The following is a 13,340-nucleotide window of genomic DNA, read 5'->3' as shown; positions in this document are numbered from 1 at the left end:
TAAAATAAAAAAAATGTAATTGGCAGCTATTTTCCAATAAAAGCACAATAGAACAAACATAATATTAGCATGTGGATTTCTAGGTCAATATGTAGTCCACAGGGATTCTTTGTATCTCATCTTTTTATTTTAGTTTGAGACCTACACTACATCATATCCCCCACACATGAAGCATTTGTTTGCCTTGTAGTCTGAGGGTTTCTGTTCACTCTTTTATCTTGGATTATTCAACTATCAATATCAATATCAAATAAGATTCACTATACCTAAAAGACTGAACAAATTGTTGAGGATACAAATATTTAAAAAATCACAATCTTTCCCTTTAAGGAACTGACAGATTTAAGATGAAGATGAAATGCTCTAACAAGATTTAATTAAGATAGAAAATTTTCAACTGGAGTCCTTAGGGTAATCTTCACAGATGAAATGGTACCTGAATTTTGCCATGGAAAAATCAACTAACAGAGTTGAGCAAGATATGTATTTTTACTATTGGAGAATACCCTGAACAAATACCCAGAAGAAGGAAAGAGCAGGAGGAGGGAAGGCCACAGATTCTAATTCAACCATAATGGAGTGGTTGAAGTGTATATGTTTGGTTGTTGTCTAGGAAGGGATGCTATTATGAAAGCAAAGTTGGAGAGGTATATTGGAGTCAGATAAACAAATATTACATTAATTACTCTCTATTAACAATCTTTCTTTTAACACCTGTTCACTATGAGATGTAGTTCCTAAAAGTAGAAAAACACAGGGAAGAAGGAAACTCAATTCAATTCTATTTTGTTTTATTTTTTGTTTGTTTGTTTTTTTAGGATTTTGCAGGGCAAATGGGGTTAAGTGGCTTGCCCAAGGCCACACAGCTAGGTAATTATTAAATGTCTGAGACCGGATTTGAACCCAGGTACTCCTGACTCCAGGGCTGGTGCTTTATTCACTGCACCACCTAGCAGCCCCAACTCAATTCTATTTTAGGCATTTATATATGACTCTTCACCTTATGCTTCACCCAAAAGAGGCACAAATACCATGACTAAACCCCTAGATAAATTTCTCTTTGATCAAAAGGTCTAAAACTGGCCCAACCTTCCTACAATGCAAAGTTATTATAATTAGAGAAAATTACAACTAATCCTTGATCACAGTAATCATATAGACTACTTAAAGTGTCTTGCACATGGTAGTACAGCTAGCTATTCTATACAGGGGAGTCAAGCTTACAATGTACTGTCTCAAGTATGTTTTAGAGCAATTTAAGAGAAAAAAACAAAAAAACCCCCAATATTTTAGAAGCACTTTCACTATTTCCATGAGTATAGAATTAATATTTGAAAAGAAATTTTAATACACATATTTGATTTCATATTTTAGAGAATTCACAATAAGAGAGCTCTCTATCAATGAAGACCTAAAACAGTTCTCTGAGCACTAAAAGATTAAGGGATATTCCTAGAGCTATGTAACCAGCATATCCCAGAAGAGAATTAAAACTAGGGTCTTCCTGGCTCTAGGCACAACTTTATCCACTATTTAAGGAAATATGCTCAATGCTGGGGACACAAGTATATTATTAGTGGAATAATGCATGTTGAACTACTTAAACTGGCATGCAAAGCTGTCAATCACTTAGCTCTGCTCTTCCTGACTGTCATAGAACCCCAGAACTCATTCCCTTCTTGACTTTCATATTATTCCACTCTTATCTATCTCCCTTTCAGTAAAGTGATGTCTTTTCAAGTCTGGACTCACAGAAAAGATAAATAAATTCTAGGTGCCAGACTCATTGCCAGCCTGATAGTTTTTGGATTTCTGACCTATTTTGATTTAGAAGACATCTTGACAAAAGTATCATCTCTGGAAATTTGTTAAATTAAATTGATGATTTTTTCTCTCTTCTTTAAGGACGTTTAAACCAATGTGCAATGGTAAAACCCTAATTTAAATCTATTCCGAATTTTTTCCAAATCATCTACTTTAGTACTGTTCTTAGCACTAGTACACAGTTTAAATAAGTAATCATGGTTTTAATAACATAAAAATTTCAGGCAATCATAGAGATTCAGAAATTTCCAAAGAGTCTCTGCTTTGCCAATTACTGATAAAGACAAAATAAGGTGTTTTCTCTTTCCAGAAACTAGGGAGAATGAAAGGTAGATGAGACAGCTTTGCACTACAGGCTGGAAGGAGCCTACTCACGGACCATCATCTTTGGATTATATTCTTGATGAGTATTCTGGTCCTGCTCAGCTAATCCTTGAATATCTTCCCCCTAATTCCTGGTTCCCACCCTCATCCATCACACATTCTGAAGATTCACACTTAATTTGGTAGTCAGAAATCTTTGCTGTACCAGAATTTCATCATTGCCCTTCCCCTGGTGTCACTATGCTCTCAAACACATGGGAGCATAGTGGAATATGAAAAGGCTTCAGGAAAACGGTTTTACAAGGCACTTTTATTAAGTAACACAGTTAAGAGGAACTTTAAAGAAAAAGAAAATTTCTTATTTTGTCTTTTAAAATTTATCTATTTTTTTATCTTAATATATTTATACACAAACTTATGAAAATAGATTTTATTTTCTTCCTCAAAGTGATATCTAATCTATCTAGATGAATGTTAAACATTATGGCAATGGAGACATTTTTGCCACTTATGAGATCAGAATTTAATACATATCCATTTCCATTAATGCATTACACCTAAAGATTATGTCTGAAACTATTTTATATCCATTTACCTCAATGGAAATGAACTAAAATTCAAGCCTCTTTTGCTTTATTATCAAAAGACTAGGGTCCATAGCAGTTGTGATGTGACTGAAGTCTAATAGTGAACTGGAGGATCATCTGAGACTAGACTATAGTATGTTTTCTCAATGTGGGTAAGGTTCCATTAAGTCTCACTACAAATATTATATCACATTAGGAATAAATAATAGCAAACTTTATGCTGCAGAGGAAAAAAATTGAGAAACAAATAATAAAATCAATAACCTGACTACTTTTACTTCTTTGTACTAAAAAGACAAATTCTTCAAAAGAACAGACTACATTTCAGAAGCATAGCATCGTGATTCTAATGTTAAGTGCCCAAAAAAGATTTATTTAAAAAAGACAAAATATATGAAATTATGAAAATGTAGTCACCTAATCAAAATCACTAATGCCAAGTAAGTTATTTAATAAACAGAATGGTACTTGGCAACCCATATTGTTTTTCTTTGAAAAGACTATATCTTTCTTCTAAAAACCAAAAACAAAACCCCAAAACTTTTAATAAGATATATCATAAAATAATAATTATCTGACATTCATAATCTTTATCTTAGACTTTGACATGAATAATATTTAAGTACATTTTTAATGACAGCCAGTACCCTTGATGAACAAAATGAGTATACAGGGAATGAATGCCCTTTGCATCAGATTATCTAAATCAGTGCTGCCCTTTATTATCTCAACATCTCAACGTTTCAGATTTACCCCAAAGCACTGCCAAGCAGCTTATTCTACATCCATCTTCCATGAATTTAAACAAGCCATTCTTCTACCATTTTATGGTTTTGGTCTGAACCAAATCTTGAATTAGAAAGTTCCTTAAGTTATTCTTTATTTGTTAAGTTATGCTTTCTTTTCTTTGGTCCTAAAACTGCCCTTTTTAAGTTTCAGTGGGTACCTTATATTCTAGAATTCAGGGAAATTGTTTTTTTAATGACCTACTTATAGGAATAAATTCTATATTCTCTCAGCCTTTGTCTTTCTGGACATGAGCAGACCTCAAAGCCAAGAAAACTTGGGCTGAAGTCTTACCTATGATGCTGAATGTTTTTTTTTAAACTTAGGCCATGATATCAAGCTCAAATAACAAATCCTATTCCAATGGTCACATACTGACCTAGAAATTGCAAATTAACATTATCTATTTTGTATTGTATTTTTCATTCATTTTGTTAAATATTTCCTAATTGCATTTCCATTTCTCCCATTGGACTGGCTGTAATATTTTTTCAGAGATTCCTGGATTCTTGGAACCCCAAGATTTGTTCTTCCAGTCATTAGTTTATTCTCTGCCACTAGAATAAAAAAGTGTGGACAAAAAGTTCACAAACCTAAGCCAATTTCTCAGGACCACATGACCTAGAGGAAATGGGGATCACTACAGTCCTTCAGCCATCCTTCATTATTGCATAGTATGAGAGAAGAAGATGCTTTTGCTCTCACATAGAATAGAACAACAACCCACAGATCCTGATGAAGTATGGGAAATATTGGACAGAGAAATGAATTTTATAGTTATTGATCTATACTTTCTGTTCTGACTATGTATCTTCTTCTTCCTCCTAACTCCATCCCATAGTTCAAACTATGAAGCCAAGTCTCTGAACTTTTAAGGAAAATGTCAACCCTCCCAGACAAGGATTAGTAAATCCCTGTCCCCACAAAAGCCCTTCCCAACAAAACAATGGATCTCTGTCTTAATCTGAAAGGATTATGTTTTTGACCTACAACCTCTCATTACCTCTTTTCTGCCCTTATCAACATATATTAAATTGCCTCATTCTGCTCTCTGAGTTACTTTCCTTATCAAAAAAAAAAACAGTTAAATTGCCTCATTTTAACCCTCCCCACCCACCTCCCTACTTCCTTATCTCATTAAAAGCTCCCTCATTCCTCAGTTGGGTGGCTTGTCCTCCTTTAGAGAAAGCAGAAATGAGGGAGAGTAGCTCCCCAAATTCTCTTGTTTCTATACCTTTCAGCAGTTGACTTGCTCATCTTCCTTTGGGAGCATAGCCCGCTCTGGAGAAGTGTGATTCCCCCAGATAACCTCAGACTCTTTCCTCCCTCTTAGTTGTCCTTGAAGTTCTCACTAGCCCAGTTTATGACTGGTTCTTTTTAGCTTAACTCCACTTCTTCTTCTTAAACTCACTATCTTGCTACTTCTCCAAAGAACCTAGATTTTTGGTAACCTATGAACTTTTTGTAATAATTTGTGAAATTTTGCAGTTACCTGCGAATTGAAGTATTAGCATTGTCTCACCTCCTTGAGTCAAAGTGTGTGAATTCTTCACCAAACCCATATCTATCCTTAAAACCCACCTTCACCCAAAACTCATTCTTTGGGCTTCATTGAGTCACAACTTTGTAAATATGAGACAAGTCTAGCTATTCAATAATTAGGAAAAAATATATTTCTGGATAAATTGGCAATGGAAAAATATCCACCCTCACCACCATCAAGACTACATAATAGGCCAGTATAAAAGTCTAGGCTTGCTCTATTTTTCCAATTTCCCTACCATCTACAATGGATGACAACATTTTAGATGATCTAGTCATGAATCAAACACCTTGCACTACTGCAGTTACCTACCGGTTGTTCTCCTTTCCTCAAGTATCTCATGTACATTCCCTCATGTATTCAATTATCAAATTATTCATTTAGTGCATGTTTGATGAAGTTGTCTCTCTATTTTATAAACTCCAGTGGCTCTCTGTTACAAGAAAAAAGAAAGGAAGAAAAGAAGGGAGGGAGCAAGTAAGAAAAGATCAAATACCTAGGAATTGGCTAAAGTATTCTGGATCTCATCACTTGCTGAGTTTGAACCCAGACTGACTCAGAAGGAATGTAAATAGCAATTATTTCTGTTTTGGTCAGAAAACCTAAGGGCTTTTCCCTCCTAGATTGATTTTTTTTATCTACTCAAAAGAAGTCATTCTTTGTTTCATTTCTTTCTTTCTTTCTTTTTTTTAGTAATATTTTATTTTTCCAGCGACATGTTATGATAGTTTTTTAAATTTGTACACATGCATATTTTAAAGTTATATAATTTCCTTCCACCCTCCCTTTCATCCCCCTCTCCTCAGTGCAAACAGTTTAGTGAATACTGTACATACACATTTGTGTTTAGCTTGTTCCTCATTTTCTGGATGTGGAATTATTATTAAGAAAAAAAGAAAGAAAACCATGAGATAGGAAAGGAAAATATAAGAGAAAAGTTTAAAAAGTGAATGTAGTATTCATCTACATTCTGTAGGAGGTTTTTTTTTAGGTTTCATTTTTTGTTTTTTCCTCTGGATGGGAATAGTATATCCATAGCCATTATAATAGAGTTGTTCTAGCTCTCTGAACTGCTGAGAGGAAGATAAATTAATCAAAACTGATCAACTCATAATGTTATTGTTAATGTGTACAATGTTCTCTTGGTTCTTCTCCCTTCACTCAGCATCAGATCCCATAAGTCATTCCATGCTTCTCTAGAATCCAACAATTTATGGTTTCTTATAAAACAATAATATTCCATAGTTTTCATGCAGCATAACTTGTTTAACCATTCCTCAATAGATGGACATCCTCTCAATTTCCAATTCTTTGCCACTACAAAAAGAGATTCTATGTTTCATTTCTTTCTTATGTAGGTTTATCACAGAATCAGGGTTGCCTCAATTAATCTGAGACCTCTTAAAGATCTTAGTTTAAGAAAAAAAGAAGCTGACCAACTCCAGTCATTCTGATTCATATCCAGCCACTGAACTCTGATGGCTCCAGAGGAGAAAGTGAGACTGACAGTTTTGTATAACCTTTCCTCACTTTAATCCAATTCATTTGCATTTCGTGACATCATTTCCCTGAAGTCATGGTCCACTTCAAGAAGGAAGGACAAATAACATGTAAAATAATGTACTTCAGTATGCGAAAGCTGGGTGGAATAATGGATCAAGTGCTAGTCCTGGAGTCAGGAAGATCTAAGTTCAAATTCATCCACAGACACTCACTGTCAGTCTGACCCCAGGCAAGTTATTTTTCTCTGTTTACTTCAGTTTCCTCATTTATAAAATGAATCAGAGAAAGAAATGGCAAACCACCCCACTACCTTTGTCAAAACAATCCCAGAAGGGGGTCACAAAGAGTTGGACACAACTGAAAAGTGACCAAAGTCCAAAAGATATTCATATTCCAATTTTAAAGGTGTAGAAACTGAAGTAGACAGAGGTCAAGTGCCTTTTCCAGGTCCCACAGTTTGTGAAGGTCTGTAGACAAATTTGAACTTAAATCTTTCTGACACAGGTACCAGAGCTCAAATCACTGTGCTACCAAGCTATCAGAATCTAATATAAAAGCCTTTGGCTTTTAAGACCTTCATAACCTAATTTCTTTCTACCTTTCCAATCTTATACCTTCATCTCCCTCCCAACTTAATCTATCATCAATTGACACTTACCTCTTTGTTTTTCCTAAAACAAGACATTTCATTTCTCTCTTCGATGAATTTTCACTGGCTGTATCTTATGCCTGAAATATGACTCTCCTTTATCTCCATCTCCTAGTTGCCTTCAGGTACCAACTAAAAGTTCCACTTTCTTCTAATAGACTCTCCTCATTGCTTTTATTGGTAGTGTCTTTCATCTGATATTATATCTAATCTTATTTTAAATTTAATCTTATTTGTACAAACACAAATGTAGGTCTGTCTCTCTTTTTTTTCTCTCCATCTGTCCATCCAATTGTCTATCTATCTATCTATCTATCTATCTATCTATCTATCTATCTATCTATCTATCGATTGATCTATCTATCTATCGATCTATCTATCTATCTATCCATAGATATACATTTCTTTTAAAATATCCACAATTTGATATATTTGAGAACAAGGATTGTTTTTGTCTTTTAGCCTGTATTTGTTTCCCCATCATTTAGCACAGTTCCTAGAAGATAACAATTGCTTAAAACTGTTTATTTCCTGAATTACCCAGAGAAGCTGATCTCTAAAGGGCAATTAATTCCCTAGTTGTTTTCTTTATTAATATGATCACTGGTCCAGATTATATTCCTTTCTTTATTCAAAAGCTATGTGCTTTTGCACTAATAAAATCAATGCTGCCAAAATTATAAGGAAAGCAGAAAACTGGGAAACAATATTCACAACTAGGAGTTATGATAAAATTCTCATTTCAAAAAAAAAATATATATATATATATATATGAGAGAGAGAGAGAGAGAGTGAGAGAGAGAGAATTGCATCAAATTTATAAGATCACAAGTCATTCCCCAATTGATAAGTGGTGAAAGGATATGAACAGACAGTTTTCAAATGAAGAAATGAAAGCTATCTATAATCATATGAAAACATTGCTCTAAATCACTATTGATTAGAGAAATGCAAATTAAAATAACAATGAAGTATCATCTCACACCCATCAGATTGGCCAAGATGAGAAAAAAAAGGAAATTGGTCAATGTTAGAGAAATTGTGGGAGGATTGGGACCCTGATGCATTGCTGGTGGAGTTGTGAATGAATGTAACCTTTCTAGAGAGCCATTTGGAACTATGCCCAAAGAGCAATAAAACTGTTCATACTCTTTGACCCAGCAATTCCTATTCTAGGTCCATATCGAGAAGAAATTATTCCAAAATATTCATAGTAGCTCTTTTTGTAGTGGCAAAGAAGTGGAAGTTGAGGGGATAACCATCAATTGGAAAATGGTTAAACAAGTTATGGTACATGAGCACTATGGAATATTTTTATTCTATAATAAACCACAAATGGTCAGACTCTAGAGAAGCAGGGAATTACTTATGGGATCTGATGCTGAGTAAAGGGAGTAGAACCAAGAGAACAACATACACATTAACAATAACATTATGAGATGAACAGTCTTGATGGAAGCAGCTCCTCTCAGCCATCCAGAGGAAGAAAGAGGAAACAAAACAAAACAAAACAAAACACACACACACACACACACACAAACACACGTATAAAGCAGCCCTTCATGATCTGATGAACACTTTATAAAAATTATCTCTTATGTATCTCTTCCCTTAATACTAATTTCTCATACTGAAAATTGCTAATTTGTAAACATATATATATATATATATATATATATATATATATATATATATATATATATGTAAAATACTAACCTGACTGCCACTGAGGGGAGGGCATTAGGAAGGGTGTATGGAGGGAAATTTTGTAAATTTAAAAAATATAAATGTGCATATGGATGAAAATAAATAAATTTAAAAAAATTAAAAAAATAAAAGCTATGTGCTTCAATCTTTTGTTAAGTTTTATGCTTAGGTAGCATATGGACAGATAGATAGAGAGAGAGAGAGAGAGAGAGAGAGAGAGAGAGAGAGAGAGAGAGAGAGATAGTACTTATAAATTATATCCAATTAAATTATGGATAGAATGAAGAGAGTTCTATTTTCATGTCACAAATGTGATACTTGGGTATTGAAGGAGCTCCCATCAGATTTTCAAGGACATTGGGGTAAACAAATCTCTGAACCCTAAACCCCTTGAAGCAAACATGAGTTTATTTACAGTGTTATTACCTAATCAGGGTACTGGAGGTAGGACATTATTCCTGCTTCAAATGGTTGAGCATCATACTTTGAGCTCTCAGAAATCATACCATTTAATTTCTTCCAGTCACCTGTCCAAAAAGAAGGTCCTCTTTTTCCCCTTCTTCTAGGTCAGCACTTCCTAATTTTTCAAAGCACCCAAAGATAATACCCAAAGAACATCTTATCCACACAGGGGTGTAATCAGCATGCTAATGCCTTAATGGAACTCCTGACTGTTTATGTATTTTAATTATCTTTAGGACAATATGTTTAAGATTTCAGTATCTTTTGCCAATCATCCCAGATCATAGGACACAGACAGCTAAAGATTTTCATCAAGTCTAATTTTTTGAAAATTATAGTGTTTTTCACAAAAATGTAAAATTAACTTCATACATTAAAAATTATGGATGGTTTGTTTGTTGTTTTATCTTTAAAAATAAGCACTTTGGTGAACACTCAGTAATGTGAAAACCCCACTCATTCAATGAATAGTCTAATCAATGTGAACCAAGGAGGAAAGCAACAATATTCATTTTAGTTCATCATGCAATAATAGTTTAATGCTGTTTTGGCAAATTAGAAAGATAAGATATGCAAGATAATTAGTATTTTATATGTGATGTGCTTTCTGGAGAATGAAGTCCGAAGCCTTTCAGGATCAAACTATGAGGTTAAAGTTTCTATACCTACCAAGTCATAGTAGTGAAAAGTTAATATCTTGTGACTGACACTCATGGGTAGCACTATGTCTTTCAACATATATAGCATATATATATGTGTGTGTACATAGGGCATATAGAACATCACATGTTAATATTCAATAGCAGTTACAGTGATACAAATATAGATTACAATTCCACTCTCACTTTCTCATAATGAATGTTATGAACTTGAGAGCAGTTAGTAATCTGTGTATGTGTGTGTGTGTTCATCATTTCAAAGTTTGGGGATGTGGTCTCTAGACACTATATTTAGCCAAATCTATATTTTAACTCATGTGGTATGGAAGATAATGAAAAATAAAAATTATGTCATAAATAAATTACAGGTACTATATGAAGTTGATGCTATATACCAGTAGAGGGCAACTATAGCTCTGACAGTTTGATTCTTTTTGTGCAAGTAGCTAGGTAGAATTACTGTTTCTATTTCTTTTTGGCATATTCATACATTATCCTTAGCTAAACTTAGCTAAGAAATACCTAGTTCCTAGGATGATATTATGCTTCTAACATCATTTTAAAAATGTTACGGATTAATATTATAAATTGATTATAATAAATGAATTATCAATTGATGTTCAGTCCCATTGTTTTATCTTATTTTTGGAGAGAAGAAATGAGTTTTGACTTTATAATAGAGCTTTATCTCCAAGGGAAGGGATATCCTAAACCTTTCCCACATCATTTAGGGACCATATCCTTATTACCAGGTGGCTCACTCAGAACTAAGCGATGGAACCTTTAAAAGGAGATTGTAAATTATCCTAGTTCCTCAGTGAGTATGTTAAAGGGAGAATTAAGCTCTCTGTAACCCAATATCTTTCAAATTTGTACCAAATGAACTCTAGTCTTGTTTTCCCTTACATGTCTTTTAGTAATGATGTAATAGCAAATCAACTCAGTGTAATCAATCGAACAAAATCCTATTATTTTGAGAGTATATACACTTTCAGAGATACTGAATTCTACAAAGCATGGAATATATTTGACTGAATCTATAATTGACATGAAGAAAAATTAGATTTCACTGAAATTACAAAATTAATGTTTGTTAAGGCACCAATCAATGTGGTTTAATATACTGCTGGACTGGTTTAAAATACATTTGATATCCAATCTGGCTCTCTCAAAATTGTAGACTACCATTTTCCCCTTGGCAAAAAGTTAGTAGTGGAATCTATACCAATAAGATGTCTCTTTTGTTTTATAAAAGTTTTTTTCTTATTGATGGATTTATTCTTTAATTTCATGTTTAACTTATGGAATAAAACAAGTACTTCCATAATATAATGCAGTAAAAATAATGGTGACTTTATAATCCATTTCAGAGATTTCTGATTTTAACCATATTTCTCATCTCTTTGCTTTGTATATTGTCTAGACTTAAGAAAACATTAATGCAGATTGAACTTAATGTGTAGAGTCCTTTTTTTTTTTTACTCAGAGAGAGCTGTTTCTATTTACCAGCATATCCCTATTCCCTCCTCAGAAGAAGTTCTTAACCTGAGATGTTTGGTGTTTTTTTTAATATATGTTGGTATGCAGTTATTATATAGTTTCCCTTGTGATGCTATGCATTATAGTTTATATACTTCAAATGTATGATTCTAAGAAGGGGTTCCCATAGACTTAAACAGACTACCAAAGGGGTCTATAACACAACAGAAAGGGGTTAAAAATTTCTGCTCTACAGGTTATCATGGATATTCCTAAAAATCATCAGCCTTCTACTCCTGCTGAAATAAAATGAAATCTATAGTTATTGTAACTTCTAGATAGGAAAAATGGGGAGCTATTCAGTCTCTGTTATAAAAGGAAAGATGATATTTTTATAGTTAAACTCCCTGCAATGGAGTAAAAGGGACAGTGAGACAATGGCCTTCCTTTCTTCCACCCTTCCCCTAATATTGAAGATGTTACCAAGATGAAAATATGCCATGTGCCTTGACAGAGGGAATGAAAAAATGAAAATGGAAATGATTAGAAGTTAATACCAGAAAAAAATATCATTTCTCTTGCTCCACATTTTTCTGCATTCACCAATCAAATCAAACATTGTTCTTCTTGCACCATTCTCTTACTCTTCAAATACTATATGTTTTAAGCTCTTTTCCTCCTTATTCAATTTATGCATTCTTGACACAGTTGGTAGCATTGGGAATCTAGTTTAGCTTCAGTGGTTTTCAGTTATCCTATTCAAGCACAACTATGTTTTTATTTTTAAAATAAGCTTTACTTTTTTTTTTCAGTGTGAGTTGTTTTATACCAGCAGTTTCTAAAGTTTTCTTAGTCTTCAGTTGCTTTCCATCTCACGGAATCCCAAAATCAAAACATAAATCCACAGATACTTGAAATAGAGTAAAAACAAAATAATATAATCCTACTCCTCCTGTAAGTCTTTCCAGGTTTTTCTAAAATCTGTCATCACATCTTTTCTTGAAGAGAATATCATTCCATTACATTCACATACCTAACTTGTTTGGCCATTCACAAATTGATAAGAATTCCCTCAATTTCCTAATCTTTGTCACCACAAAAAGAGCTGTTATGGATATTCTTTTACATGTGGATCTTTTCCCCTTTTATTGTGATCTTTATGGAATTCAGACCTAGTAGTAGAATTACTGGATCAAAGATTATACACAGTTTTATTGCCTTTTGGACATAGTTTCAAATTGCTTTACAGAATAGTTGGATCAGTTCACAACTCCATCAACAGTTCATTAGTGTCCCAGTATTCCCACATATCCTTCAAAATTTACCATTTACCTTTTTGGTAAAAATGTTGGTAGATATTTTGACTCAAAAGAAACAATGAGAATAAAGTATTTGGAAATACTTATTGACTATTTCAAGAATTCATCTAATGTCATTCAAGTCTCATCTCCTTGGGATACCAGTGGAACGCACTAAGAAACTACATTCCCCCCATATCTTCCAACCCTTCTCTAGTAAGCTCAGTAGAGTCTCAGGGGAGTCTCTCAAGCACTAGCACCCCTTCCTCATTATCCACAATTAGAATTCCACATCAAATCCATCAGAAAGCAACTAAATATATCAGTATCACTAACATTCTGCAAAGTTATGATTACTGGGAGATGGTTGAAAACTTTTCCAAGGAGAACAGAGTTCTCTAATGATCTGGATTTGGGATCCTTAATTCTGTGTAGCAGTTTGGAAAAACTAGTTTATTAGTGTAGCAAGGGCTGCATTGACTGCATTGGCTCTGAAATAGTGTTCACTCTTCAAAGTGT

Source organism: Macrotis lagotis, chromosome 6, assembly GCF_037893015.1.
Source record: "Macrotis lagotis isolate mMagLag1 chromosome 6, bilby.v1.9.chrom.fasta, whole genome shotgun sequence".
NCBI classification, from domain to species: domain Eukaryota; kingdom Metazoa; phylum Chordata; class Mammalia; order Peramelemorphia; family Peramelidae; genus Macrotis; species Macrotis lagotis.
Note: the sequence above shows the minus strand (reverse complement) of the source record.